The sequence below is a fragment of the Acipenser ruthenus genome, chromosome 6 (assembly GCF_902713425.1).
Source record: "Acipenser ruthenus chromosome 6, fAciRut3.2 maternal haplotype, whole genome shotgun sequence".
In the NCBI taxonomy this organism is placed as follows: Eukaryota; Metazoa; Chordata; class Actinopteri; order Acipenseriformes; family Acipenseridae; genus Acipenser; species Acipenser ruthenus.
Window position 1 is genome coordinate 16,570,478 of NC_081194.1, and position 21,698 is coordinate 16,592,175.

A 21,698-nucleotide genomic window follows, 5' to 3' on the forward strand; every position below is an offset into this window, starting at 1 on the left:
GTGTAAATGTGCCTTAATGTTGCAGGTGATGAACACAAAGGACATAAGGGATCCTCACCTACCCAGAGGTTTAGGTTCATATGTTGAGAACATCATATGTTGATCTGATGAGGAAACTGATCCTGTTCTGTTCCATTGTTCATAGGCCTTGTCAGCCAATCTTGCATTGTTCGAAACTCTCCCATCTCATCCATTCTCCCTGCATGATCTGGGAAACGGCCTTTACACACCTCATCCTCTCCTCCTGCTTTTGCACCTCCTTGACTACCAGCTTCCTCTGTTGAGCTGGGTTTGCCTTGTGCCATGTAGGAGGAGCTGAACTGAGACCAAGACCCCCTCTTCCATGCTGAACTTGCCCCATAATATTACCGATTCAAAGGGCAGCCTTTGTATCATCCACGGCTTTCTTTGCCGCCCACTTTCTTCCAGTTTTCAACACAGGTGCTGCCTCCCTTATGCATTTATTGCATGAATCTACTAATGTAATTTCCAGTCGGACCTTGGTGCACTTAAACTCCTCGGTTAGAGCGGAGACTGGTAGCTGCAGTATTCCTTTACCATAAAGTCCCACTTTGCTGAGGCAGCGTGGAACTCCCAACCATTTCCTGACGTATGAACTGATTAAAGCTTCCAGCTTCTCAACTGTTGTCAAAGAAACCTTGTACACAGTCAGTGGCCACAGCAGCCTTGGCAGTAGACCAAACTGAAAGCACCAGAGTTTCAGTTTGCCCGGTAAAGAGCTACTGTCTATGCTCTTCTACCCTTCCACTGCTTGTTGTCTATCTTCTCCCACACAAACTGTATCCTTTAGATCCCCGTTGTACCATCTCCTAAGACTTTTCACTGGCTGCTCAGACACTGTTGGTATTGCCTCACCATTAATGTAGAATCTTTTAGATGTTCCTTGATTTAGTGGGCTTGAATTGCATTTGTGCCCATTCGATGTTATTGGTTAATTTGCCCAATAACCAATTAGTGGAGGCTACTGTTGTAGTCATGGTTGTCATGTCATCCATGTATGCTCGAATTGGTGGTAGTTGCATTCCAGAAGCCAAGCGCTCTCCTCCCACTACCCATTTTGATGCCCTAATAATTACTTCTATTGCCATGAAAAACCCAGTGGAGAAATGGTGTATCCTGCCATTATTCCAACCTCTAGGCATTCCCATGTAGTGCTGAATTCTGAAGTTGAAAAACAAAATTGCAAATCTCCAAAGTAGGCCTTCACTAAATTTGTTATTGTCATTGGCACCCTGAAAAAATCAAATGCAGCAAATCCAGGAATGTCACATGGAGCTCCTTCCTCTCCTTTTTAGCTGATTGAATTTGTTGCCAGACCACGCTGATGTGTTCTAAGCATCCTGGGAAACCTGGAATGCCCGCTTTTTGTACTGAAGTGTCAATGAAGCTGTTCTTTAATAGGTAAGTTGACAATCTCTGAGCAATAATGCTGAAGCAAACCTTGCTTTCTACTTTTAATAGGGAAATAGAGCGAAACTGACTGATGCTTGTAGAATCTTTTTCTTTTGGTATAAAGACTCCACCTGCTCAGCACCATGCTCTTGGTACAACCTGTTTTTCCCCATGCCACTTTCATCAGTTTCCACAGGATTCGTAGCACTTCAGAAGCACTCTTGTATACTCTGTACGGAACTCCATTAGGCCCTGGCGATGATGATGACCTTGCTTTTTTCACAGCTTGCTCTACTTCTTTCCACTTAGGTATTCTGGTGGATTGATAGGTGGGATGTCTGAAGGAATTGACATAGGCTCCTGCCTTTTTGAATCTGTATGTGTTTCCTCCAAATATCTTAGATGATTTTAGTGTGCCATTTTTCTCACTGGTGAATAACTTCTTTACAAATTTGAATGGATCTTTATAAAACTTAGTTCTCACACGCTCCTTCTTTTTGTAACATTTCCGTAGGCGCTCAGCTCTGCGCAATGTTGCAATCTATCTTTTATGACCCTTTGTAACAGATTGAGTCCCTCCTTCTGACTTTGTTCTGCTCTTTTCCATTGCTTCCTCAGCTGCCTCCTTTCTCTAACTAAGCGTTCAATCTCCTGCTGCCGTCTAGACTTTCCAGGAATAGTGTTTCCATCCTTTTTTCAACTCCAAACCTCTCGCTTCCATATGCGTAGATGATGTCCCCAAATTTATCCAGCTTCTTTTCAACTGTTCCACTTAACCTTTCCAACGCAAAACCGAGACCCATGTTACTGTGCCCCACGTAGTTTTCTCATAAGCTCTTGGCCATTTAACTCCAGGTTTGTGCCCGTTGAGGTTCTTTTCACTCTTAAGGTGAGTCGCCTGACCGGGTTCGCAAGGATCATTAGGTTCATCACTAGCTGTATACATGCAAGTCCTCCTCACGTCTATGACAAGGGTGCTGATATCCTGCAAACTGTGGTTTGCTTCCTGTTGCTGGAAGCAAACCACAGAAAGTCACCAAAGTAAGGTAAAAATGTCCTTCTCCCTCTTCTTTTTCTCCCAATGTTTTTTTGCAGATTTTTGCAGAACTCATTTATATTAAATGATTTACTTCTGTTTTAAAATGGAACATCTGCCTGCAAAAAATATATTTTTTGTGTAAAAAAAGGTCTGGCATGCATGGGATTTGAAACTATAACCTTCACTTTGCAAGCATGTTGTGTTATACTATCAGTGCTACATGATTAGGTGAGAAAACAGGCAATATTTTGAAAGATGAAGTCAGCCAGCTGAGAATTCTCAGGACTTTTTTTACATTTTCGAGATTTTGGAGATTTTTCAAGTCATTCTGAGATTTTGATCATGATTTTGGTTTCCTGCCAGTGTAATGCTCATTGTGGTCCCTATTGGCGCAAGGAAGTATGGTTCCTCTCGATACTGGTTGATGAGAGTAACGTTATTTGTGGTCCCCACTGGACAAAAAGGAATTTTAATTTCTGAGAATTAGTTATGCTGAAGGATAGCCTATATATTTGGTAAAAGTAAAACAAATAAATAAATATTGAAATAAATGAATACATAAATCAATACAGACATTTATTTATTTATCTATTTTGATATTTATTTTTTTCACTACCAGATATAAACACTGCCATTTAATACTGTATGAAATTAAAATAAATAGTCAACAGTTATTGTTCAATTGTATATTAGTGAAGATTTTTGTACATAATGGTCACCATGCTTTCATATATTTTTACTTTCAAATTTAAAAATATATCGTAACGACCTGGACAATTGCTTTGTTGCAGGACTTGTTGGGAAGGGGGAGTGAGTGAATGAGTGAGGAGAATGTGTGTTGCTGTTTTTGGGGGTTGCAGAGCATGGATGTGACTGGTTGATGAGCCGGACAGCGGAGGGAAACAACGGGAGGTTATATAAGAGGGTGCATGAGCCTGGGGACTGGAGACAGTCCAGCGCTGAACTTGAATGAGAAACTGGGTGCGACTGAGCGAGCATGTGAGCTACGACCGGAGAGAATATGCAGTGAAAATGCCAAGACTATGTAGGGTTATGATTTTGGTGCCGTGAATTCCGGCCCCTGACAGGAATTCTCTAGTTTCAATTAAAGCCAAACATTTTGAGAATTCAACACCATCTCCCTGAGTACTACTTCCTAAACATGAAAACGTTACAATATACTAAATGAATGGATCAAGCATATTATAACAGTTTACAAAATTATATGAAAGCTTTCAATACCGTCGGGATAATACATAATCATTATTTACAAAATCGTGTTCGTCTCGTTACATTTTAAAAACTGTAACTTTACTGCTATACTACTTGTTATGAACTGGAAGAACAAACTTTGTGGTGTGAAAGCTAGGGCGTCTGCATTGCAAGATACCTTGAAAGCATGTCTTGGATTCAATTCCCACACAGGGTTTATATTGCAAACTTTTATTTATGTGTAACAAACACATTTTTTATGTGAAAAAAATGTAGTTGAAATGAATGACACTTTCACATACATACTTTCTGTACACATAACTTTATATATATATATATATATATATATATATATATATAGGCAGGATTTGAACCCTAACTAGTTATACTTTCACTCCAAATACATAACTGCTACGCTACACAGATTCACATCTTAACCCTTTCGACTAGGCTACTATTTACATTTACATTTGATAACTTGGCGTTTTTTCACATTTCCAATGTGTGTTTGTTTCTGATATAATATGCTAATCAGACCATTTAATCTTTTTTTTTTGTCAATCTTGCATTGACACCTGTCATTTCTGGATGTTTTCAAATTAATTTAGTTTCAATGTCATTTATTTTAAAAAAAAATAGAGAGAGTTTGGAGTTCAGTCCAACACATCCAAGATTAATATCTAAAATAATATTTTTACTCATGATTTTGTCTGTCTTCTTTTTTTTCAACTCCAAAATACTATGATGGACTTAATGGCCTCAAATGCTTTTGGGAACTGGAACACCTGCATCTGGTAAGTTTATACTTCAAACTTCTACACTTTGCACCAGAGGCGCTGGAACAATTTTTATAGTGGTGGTGCTGAAAGTCATTGAACAAAACTGTAACCCCTGTATATGATGGAAGCCATGCAAAACCAAGGGTGCTGCCGCACCCCCAGGACCCCTAGTTCCAGCGCTCCTGCTTTGCACATTCATTGACAATGAAAGATTAGTATGATAAACATGTTTTTAAAAGTGCCTCTTGATTGCTTTATAATGGAAAGCGTTCCTGCTTTCTAACCCACCAGTTTAAGATTATATGCCATCTGTGATCATATCAAAAATGGCTATATAATCTGATGGGCCTGATATAAATATTTTGACAGTTTGATATTGACTTAATATTTGTTTTTAATAAGCACTCACACTACTGAGATAATGTTGACAATGGTGAATATATTAACTGGTTCTTAACACTAAAAAGGCCAGGGTCTGTTGCCAATATACATCCCTGTGTTTGCGTATTTGTTTTTGTCTGAAGTGAAATCCACTAATCTGAGCCTGTCTGAGCTTGAGTTACAACAAACAACACAACATTTTGAGTTTGAGTTTTAACAGCTGGCCTTGGTTTTATATATATAAAAAAATGTTTTATACAAATGAGAACTGCAGGTTATGACATGTTATGTATGTTGGCAAAATATCTGGGTGTACACTTCATAAAGGAAGGCTCTGTATAAAAAAACCTCTCTTGTCAATGTTATTGGATCCTCTTAAATTAAATAGAAGTGTGATACTTAATTTGTCAGTATTTGCATTGACTGCCCTGTTAAGAGCACGGGACTAGTTACCTAATTTACATTTTATGCAAATGAAAACCAAGAGAATTTGCTTATAACTGATTATATATATATATATAGAGAGAGAGAGAGAGAGAGAGAGAGAGAGAGAGAGAGAGAGAGAGAGAGAGCGAGAGAGAGAGCGAGAGCAAGAGCAATGGATAATAAACAGAATTATATTGCTGAGGTAAGTTCCGAGACACATAACTGCATCAGCATGATTAAAGATTAGCGGGTCCTGGGTAGTATAGGCACCGGTAGCTATTGTCAATTCCCAGAACTGTATAGGGGTTAAACCTGTTTTTCTTTTGGATTTTGGAAGACCTCTGTTTTTATCCACTGTCTGTGATTCAGCCCCTCTGAAACTTATTGTTTGTCTATGAACTGTGTAGCAAAATTCCTACTTGCCTAGAAAAAATATCACCATGTGGTGCTGCACCACTATTACTCAATGAGAGACATAGCTTTCAAGATTTTTAAAAAAGACGTTGACCTTGCATGGCTCTGTTAAAGAAACAATATTATTGTAAAAATGGAAGCAACCAATGCATTAATAATGAAGAGTGCCCTTGCTCTATTCTAAAGTGGTAATTCATGCCCAGCTATTGATCCAAACTGTCTGCAGCATGGATATTGGATAGGACAGTATACCGTTAATGATAGGTACGTGTGCATTTGCTTCCTTGCAATACAACAGTTAACACTGTTGTTTGCAACTCTTGAAACGCAAGTTATAACTAAATACTAACTTAATGTTTATTTGTAAAATACAAACAGTGCAGTAAGTGTTAAGTTGATTACACGTGCATTCTTCTTTGGAACAAAGGCAGACAAAAAAAGTAGCAGTTGTCTGTTTGTTATTGTACAGATTTAATAATCAACCCACATTCTAGTTTAAGAGAAATGTGCAGACAAAAAAGAGATATTGATGAATTGTATTTTATTTTGATATATATATATATAGTGGAAGACTCTCACCACTCACGGTACACAGAAATTGATTTTTCTCACGCTATATTTTTAATAAACACAAAAATGAAACAAACACAAAACAAACAGCTAGCTCCATTTTGGAGCGCTAACTAAACAGGTTATTCCCTGACTAACTTGCAGGACGGCTAAGCCGTTTACCTGACACCGCAACACAAACAAAAACCACACAGGCTTAACACAGCACGTACTATTTCTTTTCTCTGGACTGCTCGGAAGCAGAGCACCTCTCTTCTGCTTCCTTCTACTCAACAGCCCCAAGCATTCTGACTGCTCCTCTTTTATATCCTGCACCTGGTCCTAATTTACGCTCAGGTGCAGGGGATAATTAAACAATAAAACAATTAACAAAACTGATTAACAGAAAAGCAAACCAAAACAATTAAACTAAACAAATGTGCATTTTTACATGTTTTTCTTCAAGGAGGCTTTAACCCCCCCCCCCTGCTATCTCACAATATATATATATATATATATATATATATATATATATATATATATATATATATATTAAACAGCAAGACGTAGTGTATATGAAGATACATTTAAAAAAATGTACATGCATGTTGGCTGGTTGGAAGACTATAATAATAATACAAAATACATATGTTGCATATTTTTTGTTTTAAAATCAATGCTCAATTGAACTAAAGTGGCTCTCTCTGGTAGCTAATTGATGCCCATATTGAAGTAAAGGTTTCTCGTTAGCGCTGTACATTTTCAATCAATATTATTAAATATTTCATTATTATTTAGTTTTAGTGTGTTCTCCATATTTAAATCCCTTATATCTAAATTTCCCATTTATGGACAATAAATGGGAAAGCTATGGCTGTACTGACACTTTCAATTAAGAACATAAGAAGAACATAAGAAATTCCAGAACGAGGAAAGGTCATTCTGCCCACCGACTGTATGCTCGTTCGCTTTGGTGCCAGCGTGGTCCATTAGCACTCAGAAGAGGAAAAACAAAAAAACCCTAACCAGGTTAATAGGGGAAATGAAACATCTGGGAATCTGTGGCTAGACGGACCGTCCTTCAGATGGCTAGCTAAAGGTCTTATTGTGGTCACAGAGAGGGTTATACAATATTGTTCATCTAGTCTATTCTTGAAGGATCCCATAGTCTCTGCTTCAACAACTCTGTCTGGCAGCCTGTTCCAATGGTTCACCACCCTGTGAAAAAGCTCCTTCTCCCCTCGGTTCTGAATATGCCCTTCTTCAGCTTCCACCTGTGGTCCCTGGTTCTGTTCTCTGTGACCTGTGAAAAATAATTCTCAGCAGTTACTTTGTTAAACCCCTTGACAATTTTAAATACCTCTGTTAAGTTACCTCTGACTCTTCTTCTTTCTAGGCTATATAGATTCAGCTCTTTCAGTCTATCTTCATATGACATACCCTTCAATCCTGAAATTAATCATGTTGCTCTCCTCTGTACTCTTTCCAATGCCTCTATGTTTTATGGTATACTGTACATAGTATTCTACGTTTTGTCGTACCAGTGCATTATATAATTTTAATATAACTTAGATTTGAATTCAACTGTCTTGGCTATTTAACCTTACATTCGATTTCCCTTTTTTTTTATAGCTTCTCCTCACTATCTAGTTGGTTTAAGAGATTAATTCAACACTACCCCCCCCCCCCCCCCCAAGTTCTTTTTGTACATAGCTTCCTCTATTCCGTTACTATTCATGTTGTACTTGCCTCTAATGTTTTTATGCCCTATGTGCAAGACTTTACATTTATTTAATCTGCCATGTGTCAGCCCAAGCTTGAATCTTGTCTAAATTTCTTTGCATTATTAAAGTAGTCACCTCCTGAAAGAAATCTAGTAAATTAGTTAAACAAGATCTAACCTTCCTAAAGCCATGTTGGATGTCACCTATAATGTTGTTACTATATTCCTCCATTTTGGTCCTTCTTATAGTTTCCATAATTTTACGTATGATTGATGCTAAACTTATAGGTCAGTAGTTCCCAGATTTAAATGTATTTCTCTTTTTAAATAAAGGAACACTGCCAATTTTCCAGTCGAGTGGAATGGTTCCTTTATTTATAGATTTGTTGAATATATAACATATCGGTTTAAAAATTGGTTCTCTAGTTTCCCTGAGGACTCCTGGACAGATTCCATCAGGCCCTGTGGATTTGTTTATTTTAAGTACTGCTAGATCCTTTAGTACTTCATTCTTTTTTATAACAAACTCTGGTAATGATGTTTGTGTATATTCTGTTAACTTTGCTGTACTGTATAAATCCTTGTACGAAATATTGATTAAGTACATCTGCTATTTGGTTGTCTTTAGTCACTATTACCACTGCTGTCACGTGAACTACTGACTTCCTCTTTCAGTTTCCTTTTAGCATTAACATTTTGAAAAACCCTTTTGGATTAAGTTTACTATCTACTGCTACTTGTCTCTCTAATTCCCTTTTCGCTCTCCTAGTCTGTTTTTGGAGGTCTTCTCTACAGGCCTCGCTGTACTCCATTTGTAAGGCTGCTCCCTTTGATTTAATAGAAAGATATTATTTTATTTTATTTTTAATACCCATCTGTGACAGGATGGACCGAGGTTTGAGACTCAGAGACAGTTGAAAGTTCAAAAATAAAGTTTTTAATAAACAAAAATACAAAATAAATCAGCACAAGGGCCAAACAAAAAGATTTCAACAACACAAAATACAAACACACAAAACAAAAACTTACAAAAATAAAGGTTTCCAGGCTGGGCGTTGCCTTCACTGGAACAAAAAACACAGCACAAACAAAACACTCCTTCAACAATTCTCTCTACAATTCTCTCCAACTCTCCCTCAGCCAGGGCCTCTCCCCTGGCTTTTATCCCCTGTGGCTGGAGCCCAATTATTCAATAATTACTGATTAGTCAATTAGGGCTCCAGCCACATTCTCACATGTTTTCCTGGCAGGGAGGAATTTTAACCCCCTCCCTGCCAGTCCCAACCATGATCATAAAGACGGGGCAGTACCCCGTCACATATCCCCCCCCTTGTGCCAAGCACAACATGGCCTAAATGGCCACCTCCCCCCTCAGTCTCAGTCCCGGAAGAGGGGGAAGCACAGTGTCCATGGGGGTGGCCATGGTGGGACGTTCGGCACCACCCAATTCTTCGTGGCCAGCAGCTCCCTCTTCCGGGGCTCCGGCCACACACCATCTTGCCGCGAAAATGCCGCTGGGGGAGCTGGTCTCCTGACCTCCCTCCCCCTCTTCATGGCCAGCAACTCCCCTCCGTGGGGCTCCGGCCATAGTGTAGCGACCCCAGGCGAAGCAGGATCCCCGAAGACCCCAAGCGACGGCAGCAGCAGCGGACCCTCGGGAGGCGACGGCAGCAGCAGCGGACCCTCGGGAGGCGACGGCAGCAGCAACGGACCCTCGGGAGGCGACGGCAGCAGCAACGGACCCTCGGGAGGCGACGGCAGCAGCAACGGACCCTCGGGAGGCGACGGCAGCAGCAGCGGACCCTCGGGAGGCGGAGACGGGAACGGCGGCCCGGCTCCCTCTGGTGGCGGAGGCGGGAACGGCGGCCCGGCTCCCTCTGGTGGCGGAGGCGGGAACGGCGGCCCGGCTCCCTCTGGTGGCGGAGGCGGGAATGGCGGCCCGGCTCCCTCTGGTGGCGGAGGCGGGAACGGCGGCCCGGCTCCCTCTGGTGGCGGAGGCGGGAACGGCGGCCCGTCTCCCTCTGCTGGCGGAGGCGGGAACGGCGGCCCGTCTCCCTCTGCTGGCGGAGGCGGGAACGGCGGCCCGGCTCCCTCTGCTGGCGGAGGCGGGAACGGCGGCCCGGCTCCCTCTGCTGGCGGAGACGAGAGCGGCAACTCGTCTCCCTCTGCTGGCGGAGGCGGGAACGGCGGCTCGTCTCCCTCTGCTGGCGGAGGCGGGAACGGCGGCTCGTCTCCCTCTGCTGGCGGAGGCGGGAACGGCGGCTCGTCTCCCTCTGCTGGCGGAGGCGGGAACGGCGGCTCGTCTCCCTCTGCTGGCGGAGGCGGGAACGGCGGCTCGTCTCCCTCTGCTGGCGGAGGCGGGAACGGCGGCTCGTCTCCCTCTGCTGGCGGAGGCGGGAACGGCGGCCCCTCTCCCTCTAGTGGCGGAGGCGGAAACAGCAACTCGTCTCCCTCTGCTGGCGGAGGCGGGAACAGCAGCTCGTCTCCCTCTGCTGGCGGAGGCGGGAACAACAGCTCGTCTCCCTCTGCTGGCGGAGGCGGGAACGGCAGCTCGTCTCCCTCTGCTGGCGGAGGCGGGAACAGCAGCTCGTCTCCCTCTACAGGTCCCTTCAGCCCTAGGCCTGTGGGCTTCCCCTTCTCGGGCCGTGGACGCACCGACTCCTCCCTCTCGGGCCGTGGACGCACCGACTCCTCCCTCTCGGGCCGTGGACGCACCGACTCCTCCCGCTCGGGCTCCTCCCTCTCGGGCTGTGGACGTTCGGGCTCCTCCCTCTCGGGCTGTGGACGTTCGGGCTCCTCCCTCTCGGGCTGTGGACGTTCGGGCTCCTCCCTCTCGGGCTGTGGACGTTCGGGCTCCTCCCTCTCGGGCTGTGGACATTCGGGCTCCCCCTCTCTGGGCGAAGGCAGCGGCTCCCCCTCTCTGGGCGACGGCAGCGGCCCCCATTCTGGCTCTCGGGACGGCAGCTCCTCCCCTTCTGGCTCTCGGGACGGCGGCTCCTCCCCTTCTGGCTCTCGGGACGGCGGCTCACCCCTCTCTGGCTCTCGGGACGGCAGCTCCTCCCCTTCTGGCTCTCGGGACGGCAGCTCCTCTCCTTCTGGCTCTCGGGACGGCAGCTCCTCCCCTTCTGGCTCTCGGGACGGCAGCTCCTCCCCTTCTGGCTCTCGGGACGGCAGCTCCTCCCCTTCTGGCTCTCGGGACGGCGGCTCACCCCTCTCTGGCTCTCGGGACGACGGCTCACCCCTCTCTGGCTCTCGGGACGCCGGCTCCTTCCCTTCTGGCTCTCGGGACAACGGCTCCTCCCCTTCTGGCTCTCGGGACAGCGGCTCCTCCCCTTCTGGCTCTCGGGACAACGGCTCCTCCCCTTCTGGCTCTCGGGACAGCGGCTCCTCCCCTTCTGGCTCTCGGGACAGCGGCTCCTCCCCTTCTGGCTCTCGGGACAGCGGCTCCTCCCCTTCTGGCTCTCGGGACAGCGGCTCCTCCCCTTCTGGCTCTCGGGACAAAGGCTCACCCCTCTCTGGCTCTCGTGCATCAACCAGTCCCATATTTCCTGGGATGGTGGTGAAGGCGGTGATGTAGGAAGTGGTGGGGTGGCTGCCGAGGACGGGGTTTGCAGCTGCTCCTGGTCCCGATTGTGGGGGCATCCTGCCCAGTTGTGGCCATCCACCTCACAGTACCCACACCAGTCAGCTGGTAGCCCATCTGGACAGGACCTCCACTGATGATCCTCCTTCCCGCACCAGGAGCACCAGGGGAAAAGACTGGCTGGGTCCTCCAGCTGGGGTGGCTGTTGTTGCAGCAGCCTACATTTCTTCGGCTGCTGCTTCTCCTGCCTTTGCCGCTGTCTGCTCTTCTTCCCCATTTACCAAAAAAAAAAAAAAACTCCCAAAATTCAAGAAAAAAAAAAAAATTACTGCTCTGAGCCTCCAGGTGGCGCTATCCCACTTCTGACACCAAATGTGACAGGATGGACCGAGGTTTGAGACTCAGAGACAGTTGAAAGTTCAAAAATAAAGTTTTTAATAAACAAAAATACAAAATAAATCAGCACAAGGGCCAAACAAAAAGATTTCAACAACACAAAATACAAACACACAAAACAAAAACTTACAAAAATAAAGGTTTCCAGGCTGGGCGTTGCCTTCACTGGAACAAAAAACACAGCACAAACAAAACACTCCTTCAACAATTCTCTCTACAATTCTCTCCAACTCTCCCTCAGCCAGGGCCTCTCCCCTGGCTTTTATCCCCTGTGGCTGGAGCCCAATTATTCAATAATTACTGATTAGTCAATTAGGGCTCCAGCCACATTCTCACATGTTTTCCTGGCAGGGAGGAATTTTAACCCCCTCCCTGCCAGTCCCAACCATGATCATAAAGACGGGGCAGTACCCCGTCACACCATCTTAAAAGATCAGTTTACCCATTGTGGTTTATTTTTCGTAAGTTTACCGTTTCTCATTTTTAGGATTAATGTATCCTGAATTTCTAACATTATATCCCTAAATGTAATTCAATTGTTTTCAATTTCATTCTGTTCCAGTCTACGTTTAGAAGTTCCTGTTGCATTCCTACTGTAATCTGCTCTTCTGCAAATTGTGTACCATTGCAAGGCCGTAGCCAGCTTTGAGGCACATGAGGTTAAAATGATACTAATCATTATTTATTTAGGCTCTTACACATTTATTTGCCCCAAATAAAATGCATTTCATCCCTCATTGTGTGATGCCTTCATTTCCAAGTGCCGCTGATATCGACAGCCTCTGTGCTCTTCTAAATGTTTTGCTGTCATTGCAGAGTACAGCGACACTACTCAGTTCACACCACCATAGCAGTTAAACGTGTTCGAAAGGCTTATTAGTAGGTGAGACAATGTTGATTTGAAAGAAGTACATATCAGCCAAATAAGGAGTGTGGCGCGGTGATGGGGTAGGTGCCTGTGACAAGGATGGCTTTGTGGTGATGTCAGGCTAGATGCAGGAAGAAAATAAAGGAGCAGGTACTGCAGGGCAAAAGACGGGCCGTGCGCAGTTTATTTAAATAACAAACACAAATAAAAGAAAAGGTTTTAACAAAACAAATACTGCTCACAGAGCAAAAGAAAGGTTTTAAATAAACAAATCTCGAACCCAAAAACCATATAGGTCAGGCTGGGCAATCGTCTTCACTGTGCCTATATTTAGTTCTTAATGCTCTCGCTTTCGCTCTCACTCTCGATCACTCCTCCGAACACCTACCCCGAGTGCAGAGAGCTGCAGGCTTATATGCAGGTGACCATCTCCTGATTAGCAACAATTAATTAACTCGGGAGATGGTCACCTTCTGCACGAGGTTTTTAATGTGGGAAGGGGCTTCCCATCCATGCTGCAAAACAATACAAAATATACAGCTTTGCTGTCATATTTATAAATAAATAAATCATATCAATAATAATAACACAACAACAACTACAAGAACAAAACAAATACAAAATAATAAATTGCACAGGGGCGGAGGGGTACCCCGTTCTAAAATAAACAAATACAAAAAACCCACATTTTATGGCAGGGCTTTGCCCCGCCCCCTGTTCATGTACCGGGCTCCTGGCCTTGTTACAGTGCCTCTGTGATTTATCATGGCTGGCTACGGCACTTGTCTTTGATTTATGTACTGCCCTTGATTTATTTGCCACAAACATATTATGGTCATTTATTTGTAATGGCTATATTACTTGTGAGTTGGGCATCCTTGCTTCATTGTTTATTAATACCAAATCTAGACATGAATTGTATCTAATCGGGGCATTCACCAGTTGTGATAAGAAACAATCTTGCACTAACTATATCATTTCCATATCTGAATAGTCGTCAGAGGTCAAGTGGTCCCAGTTTATGTTTGGGAAGTTGAAGTCTCCCATAATTAAGGTGTCCCCTTCCTTCCTTATTTTTTTGATGCTTGCATATAAGTTTTCGTTTAATGATTCATCAGAACTTGGGGGGGGCTATAACAGACTCCCACTATTAAACCTTTAGATGTGTTTTAATTTAATTTAATCCATATTGATTCATTGTTGTTGCCATTACTGTCCAGTATTTCCCATTCTAAGTAATTTTTTATGTATATTGCAACTCCTCCCACACTTTCATCGGGTCTGTCTTTTCTAACTCACCTATATCCTTCCATGTTAAACTCGCCTCCATCGTTTGGAGTTAACCAGGATTCCATTATTCCTATAATGTCATAGTTATCCACATTGACTATGGCTTCTAATTCTAGAAATGTATTTCTAATGCGTCTTGTATTTAAATAAAGACATTTAAGTTTATGAGCATCGGCAACGATTTGGTTGCACTTTGTTGTTTGCTGTGTAGCCTGCAGTGTAACTCCCCTTATTGCTAGCCTCCCTGCCCCCAATTCCCTAGTTTAAACTCTGCCTGATTCCTCTGTTAACTCTGTTAATTATTTTGCAGTGCCTCCTGACTCTGTTTACCTATGTCGTTTGTTTCTATGGCAACTACGACAACTGGATCCTCCCCGGCCCAGGCCAAGAGCCTGTCCCATGTTGTGATATCGTGCACCCGGGCACCGGGTGGCAACACACCATTTGAGACTCTGGATCACGGCTGCACACCTGACTATCTGTGTTCCTAATGATTGAGTCCCCTATGGCTATTGCTGCCCTTTTTGAATTTCCTCTGGGGGGGCTGCGGCACCATGGTGCCCTGTCTCCGCACCACACCCTCCACTGTGCTTGCAGTGTCCGGTAAGGCTGTCTTTCTGAAGGGAGCAAACCTGTTCGAAACACTCAGCTCTGCAGCGGCTATTTTGACAGGGATGCACTCCTCTTCCTTCTAGTCCGTCCCACAGTAACACAGTCCCTACCTGCTATTGACTGTTGTTCACATGCAAAGAACTGTTTTCATATGTCAGTTCCTTGCATAAGTATAGATTAGCAAAGGAGTATGTGGCTAGACCAGAAGCCATTCAAATAGCATCTTAACTAACCTTATTCCAAATACTAACCTGTAACTTTAAGACTAATCTCACACCTCTTGTATATCTAATCATCCATTTAGTTGCAGGACCGTGTGTCAAGGACACCCATAGACTTCTATAGCCATGACTGCTGATGAATAAACTTATGGTAAAGTGATTAAGCTGGCGATTCCCTTTTTTTTTTAAAATCCACAATTACTTTTAAACTTCCACAGTAGCATTTTCATTATGTCTCAATTTAAAATGTCTTTGAAATTGTTTCCTGGCAAAAAAAAAAAAACGCTTTGAAATGGTAGGATGCTTGTGTGTCTGCAGCTGTCTCTTGAGTATCCAAACATATTTCAATACAGTAAACATATATTCAATATTAAACTGTACTTTTAACATAAACACTTTACAACAATGACTGGGCCATTTTCTTTTTTACTTGACTCGTTCACATGTAAACTGTAGTTAATCTGCCAGGTTAGTTCACTCAGTTGGTGCAAACATCAGAAAAGTTTACATTCATTTAACTTCACTGTAACTACAATGTAGCTGCACTATATGGACAGCAAGTTAATATCCATGCAATAACAACTGCTGTTATTATTTAATATGTGTAGTTATGGTTCTATTAACTGGCATCAATCTATAGGGGTAGGTTTGCAACTGTTCCTCCCAAAAAAGGATACGGAAGCAGCTTCTATCAGGTCGACTGTTTTGTCCAGTGATGTCAGAGAGTGATGTCAGAGATTCAGTTTGCATAACAAATTACGTGTTTCCGTTTTTTAGCTAGGCTAAATCTGCTAAAATGACTGCATGTATTTCACAACTGCAATACTTATAATAGATAGGTAGTGGGCGCCATTTCTCCTTGATCGTTCAAACTGCAATGTGTCTTCATTTGCAGTCGAGCATGTGTCAACCAATGATAGGCGTGGCACTGCATAACAGACAGTACCTTTAACCATTTACATGTCAGCGTATGTTTTAAAGCTATAGTTAGACCAATGGGCGTGGATGATGGGCGGCAGAATGGATTTAATATGTTTGTTGGGGGGCTGGGTTCGGTTGAGTAAGTCACCTCCCAGCCAGATTTGTTCTGGGAATTTCAATTTTAAATTGTGATTGAAGGAGTTGAAGCAAATTTTTACCGTACAGCAAACTTTGTTTAATTCAAAATTTTAGGTGAGTATTATATACGTATGTTTCTATTTTTTATCGGTTAACATGACAAAGAAACAAAAAAACGTTGGGGGAATATATTGTGCCTATTGCTGTACTGACAACATACGCGTGTATATATATATACAGTGAATTCATGTGGCAATTTGGATACTGTGTTTGGTCAAACGGCAGTGGTAGTGCGGAACATTGCATTTTAGTTGTGTGTTTTTGAAAAACAGTAGAACTAAATAACTGTTTTTTTTAAGGTTTACATCTGTATTTTAAGAACATCCTGTGTAGTTGTTTTGCATGTCTGTGTTACGTTTTTCTTATTATTAAATTTATCTCTCGAGTTGTTAAATCTCAATACTAACATTCGACCATAATCTCCATCATCATCATCATAATGTCGTCTACGTACAACAAGCCAGTAAACTGTCAAGGGCGATAATCCCCTTAATCTTTGCATGTGTAGTAAACACTGTATAAAATAAAATATGCTGTGTTATTTCCTTTATTTCTCTGTGTAGGCTAGCAGTTGTTTGCTACTACGCTAATGTTTAAAGAAAAGGTCGTGTGAACTATAGTAAAATACAATTAAAATAAAATAAAAATAACGTTATGCCCTAGTTAGAATTTGGACACACTCTGGGTGACTGTACATCGCGTGCAGCTATTCTGTGTTATACTTGGAATAATTTCATTGTAATGTACACACGCCAGATACTTCCTGTGCTAGATGATAACCTAGCTCGTTGTCTACTGACACTGTAACAATTCATTTGTTTTCTTACAGAACAGCTGGTCATCTATATTACAAAAAGTCTGAGTATTTATTTAATAATATTTGTAACCTTACATGGTCATTGCCTGTTTTTTATATTGATTATCTGTGATATGTTTCACATTTGCTTGGTTTTAGTGCAGTGTGACTTGTTTTTCTTGCTCTATCAAAATAAATCCTTCCCCCCCCCCCCCCCCCCACTGTTGAGAAAAAACAAATAAACAAACCAAAAAAACACACTCCACGGCGCCATTTTAGCACAGCGGTCTACTCTGGTTATACAGTATTTACGTGAATGCCACCTGATTTATTGCAAGCAGCATGTTTTATTGTGAAATGTTTTCTTGTGTTTGTTATGGTTACTTTTGCAGCTGGAATTAGGTTTGCTTGTTTGTTATTCTGTTGTTCGTGTCAGGAAACGTGTATTCATTTGGTTATGAGAAAATACTGCAAATGTTTTTGCAAATTAAAAAAAATAAGCAAAAAAAAGTAGTCATCCTCTGTTACTTCCCAACAGATATTAAAAACAATTCAAACCAAGCATGCCCCAATCTATAGTATATTTATGAATGAAACAGAGTGATGTGTGTGTGTGTTGTGTTTATTATCTGTACAGACCGGACTGTAGCCTTGCCCACACTTGTACTGACTGCCCATCTTTATCCCCAAACGGGATTTGCATCTACATTTATTTTTTTCTGTCTGGGCTGTGATCTGACGAGTTCATTTTTCAAAATTACGTCATGCAGTGATATAGATTTATAGCCTGAAGCTTAAGACTTGAGAAAGATACTAACACCTCACTGTAGAAATGCCATTTTTTTTCTTCTTTTAAACAAAAATGAATAATATAATAAACCAATTTGTATGCATTGCATATATATATATATATATATATATATATATATATATATATATATATATATATATATATATATAATACAATGCAAATACAGTCTTCTGGAAGTTACATAATATTCCCACTTGGGTTTCCTTTCCATCCAAGTTGTGTGTAATGATGATCTCAGATTCTTAATGTGAGGGAGTGGCTGCAGTGGACATGTTGGCTTGATCCACAGCATTTTATGTTGGCCATCTGTTAAATAAGCTGTAGTGTCTGAAGAGAATTTCAATCATATTGTACAAGCTTTTTTTTTGGGGGGGGGGGCGGGGGGTGTTATGGATACAGTTCAGAGTAAAAGATGTTGGTGTAAGAGGTGTATAGAAATTGTGATTAGTAATTCAACTGCGCCAAAGCATAATTGAGACTTTCCAGGCTGTTAAGAATAAATGTTTATAGCAATATAGATTAATTGTATTTTTTTATTGATAATGCAATTTACTGTAACAAACTCTACTGTGCAATTTAGAAACAACTGTAAGGAAATGTTTCACTTAGGAAACAAAGTTTGCATTACAGGATATCTTTTCAGCCAGAAAAGAGATATATTCAGAGAGACTTCTGTACTGCTATCTCTTATCTTTGTGCTGACTGGGGGATAAAAGTTTTTCACAGCACTTTTAAAGATGCCTCCACCATAGTCTACATCCATGTCCACTTTGAAGTGAATGTTGTCCCGCATACTGTACTGTAGTTCAGTTATATTGTACAGCAGCGGGAAGTAAATAAAAAATGCAAGAAGGATTTGCTAAGGTAACCCAACGAGGATGTGGGTCTCTCCAAAATGGAGAGACATGAGAACAGTAAAACACAGCACAGAAACTAAACTAAACTTTTTCGACCTGAAAAATAAACAAGGACCAGGGGTCACAAATGGAGAGTAGATAAAGGGGCATTCAGAACAGAAAATAGGAGGCACTTTTTTACACAGAGAATTGTGAAGGTCTGGAACCAACTCCTTAATGTTGTTGAAGCCGACACCCTGGGATCCTTCAAGAAGCTACTTGATGAGATTCTGGGATCAATAAGCTACTAACAACCAAACTAGCAAGATAGGCCGAAAGGCCTCCTCTTGTTTGTAAACTTTCTTATGTTCTTAAATGTAGAATTGCTCATAATTCAAAAAGAGTGCATGTACAGTACACTATGAAGGTTAAACTATGATACTGGGTCTTTAATCTGTCATGCATTCATTCAAATCCAATGACAGAATGGACACAGTACCATGGTGTAATGCAGGCGTGTTTCAAATCCCATTGCGTGGTTAACTTTTCTCTAGAAAAAAATATTTTCTCTAAGAAATGTCAGCAGTGCCTGAGGTGATTAGTGCTTCTGTTTGTAGTTAGAGTTGGTTACCAGAAATTTAGACTAGGTACAGTAGTAGTACTGTATTTTAGTCAAAGGCTATGGAATATCTTCAGTACTGTAACTCAGCCACAAAACATTCCTTACTATATGACATGAAAACTTAAGTTTTGTTATTGAAGTTGTACATTTACAGGTTACTTCTGTTTAAAAGACTTACTTTTCCCTCTTCTATGAACATAAATGTTTGAGGTCTTTGGTTCACATCCCACAGACATACAGTAAGACAATGGATGAGAAAAAAACAAAACCAAAAAATAAAATAACATTTGTGGGTACTGTGGGAGAAACCGTTGAGAAACCTTGATCATAAGACAATACTTACTGTAGCTTCAATCAGGCTGTACGTACAGTAAATCTGGCAACGCTACTAGTATCTTGCAACACAATGTACTCTGTTTAAAATATAGATTTACTCAACTTAATACAGGATCTGTATTAGATTAAATAAGTTAAATTTAAGAACCCACATGCAGTAACCTAGGGCAAGTCCTTGGCAGAACTCATATAGAAATATAGCATGCCAAACCATACTTAATTGACTAAAACAAACATATTATTTGCATTCCTTTTTTACAGTAGGGTCCACTTACTGCACGGTCTTGGTGAGATGTCACAGGGTTTATCAGAGGAAATGTCCTGAAAATAATCCTAGCATTTTTGAATACTCTGTGAGGAAGAGTCGACATCTACATAAATGTTTTTCAATGAGGACTAATGAGACTGGAAGGCATATTCATTGTATTGGCTTATCACTAGGGCTGCAACAAAGGGAACATTTTGACCTTCGAAGGTTTGGAACACATTACCGAAGGAAGGTGGTACTAATTTGCATAATTTACTGGTGACGTCACCATAGCTACAAGTTTTATATTTGATTGAAAATATTATTATTTTACAGGTAATCCTTATAAATGGAATAAAACATTCACATGTAGTTAACTACGTTGTATAGAATAGTAATCATGTTTTTATAATTTAAATAAAAATACATGTTTAACAGCACCAACTGTAGCGGACTTGGGGCAAACAAAGCTTTATTTAACAGCCACTGTTCCAAGCAGGTTATCATTAGTGCTGGGACGAACACAGGATTTTCATGTTCGGATAATCACTCATAATTTAAATATTTGTTCGGATATTTGTTTGTTTTTCAAAAAGTAATAAAAGACATATGTATATTGCTCTGAACGCAGGCAGAGACAGCATAGCAGGGGGGCGTGGCCCCAGTGTGTGTGCCTTTATTTTACAGCAAGACCTTACAATATGTAACATGTTAACATACAAAAGTATCCCAGGAGTAAAGAATAAGCTGTGTAGGCCTTACTTTACCCCAGTGAATTAACTACAAAACTAAAATGAAGGTGAAAAAAAAACTCACAGTTTTGCTTCTCGTTTATTAAGTTCCACATAACAGAAAGTCGGAACAAAAAATATATACTATCAGGGTTAGAAGTTAACTTTACTTTATACTCCACTGTCCAATACGATCTGCGTCATGTGCCTCATGTGTATCTACATGGGGCGGTATAAACCTCAGTCATCTATCGGGAAGATCTCTTGGCAATGCTTTTCCGCTTTATGAAAGGTACTAATAATGTACGTGTTAAAAAAAAAAAACTAATACCAGTAATTCTGTAGGTCACTCGGTTGGTCATATACTGCAGCGTAAGGTATCAGAAAAATGCTACTGCATAAAAAAACTAGTAGCAAATTAAGAGTTTTGGGTAGTAATATAGGCTATTTGGTAGCATTTGTTATTATTATTATTATTATTTATTTCTTAGCAGACGCCCTTATCCAGGGCGACTTACAATTGTTACAATATATCACATTATACATTACACATTATTTTTTACATACAATTACCCATTTATACAGTTGGGTTTTACTGGAGCAATCTAGGTAAAGTACCTTGCTCAAGGGTACAACAGCAGTGTCCCCTACTGGGGATTGAACCCACAACCCTCCGGTCAAGAGTCCAGAGCCCTAACCAATACTCCACACTTCGTGCCTTGAGAATATATACAATCTATATAAAAAATAACTACACCACATTTTCAGGAAGTTGGGTACTGTTTAAGCGAGGCACTTCAGAATCATGTGCTTGCCTTTTTGCTGTCCTATGAGATTCTGGCTCGCTCTAAAGCGGCACAATGCATTTTTGCCCCAAATGGCTTTCCATAGAGATCACTGAGTCCGTGTGCATAATCTGGTTTGTTTACTTTTTGCTGTATAAAACTGTAACTGTAGCTAGTGAACGAAGCTTCGAACACAGCCCTACTTATCACATTAGATTCTGGAATAAAAATAATGCTGATAACTCATTATTTTTGGCTTCTGTTTTTCGGTTTTTATTAATTAAATTTTTTGGTGTATTCTAGCTATTTTCGAGTTTTATATAAATCCCCCCCCCCCCCCCAAGGCTTTTGCTTGTATATACTGTATGTAATTATTGTTTTCCGAAATGCTTGAGCATTTTTTTTTCTGTCAAAATATGTATAGTAGTAACTCGAGAGTACTTGCACACTTAAGTTGTACCTTCTTTCCTTTACTCTCTTCCACAATGAAATCCTTATCTATCTCACAA

The 21,698-nt window shown here is 41.4% G+C and overlaps 1 protein-coding gene across 20 annotated transcripts in view; it reads left to right on the forward strand.

Annotated features, from left to right (window-relative positions):
• The first annotated feature begins 15,930 nt into the window (after window positions 1-15,930).
• LOC117411181 (protein 4.1-like) overlaps window positions 15,931-21,698 on the forward strand; it is a 96,461-nt gene continuing 90,693 nt past the window's right edge. For all 20 annotated transcript variants that reach the window (XM_059025131.1, XM_059025127.1, XM_059025133.1 and 17 more), the window contains exon 1: window positions 15,931-16,079. The gene's annotated coding sequence lies outside the window, so the exon portion shown is untranslated. The remainder of the gene's footprint in view (window positions 16,080-21,698) is intronic.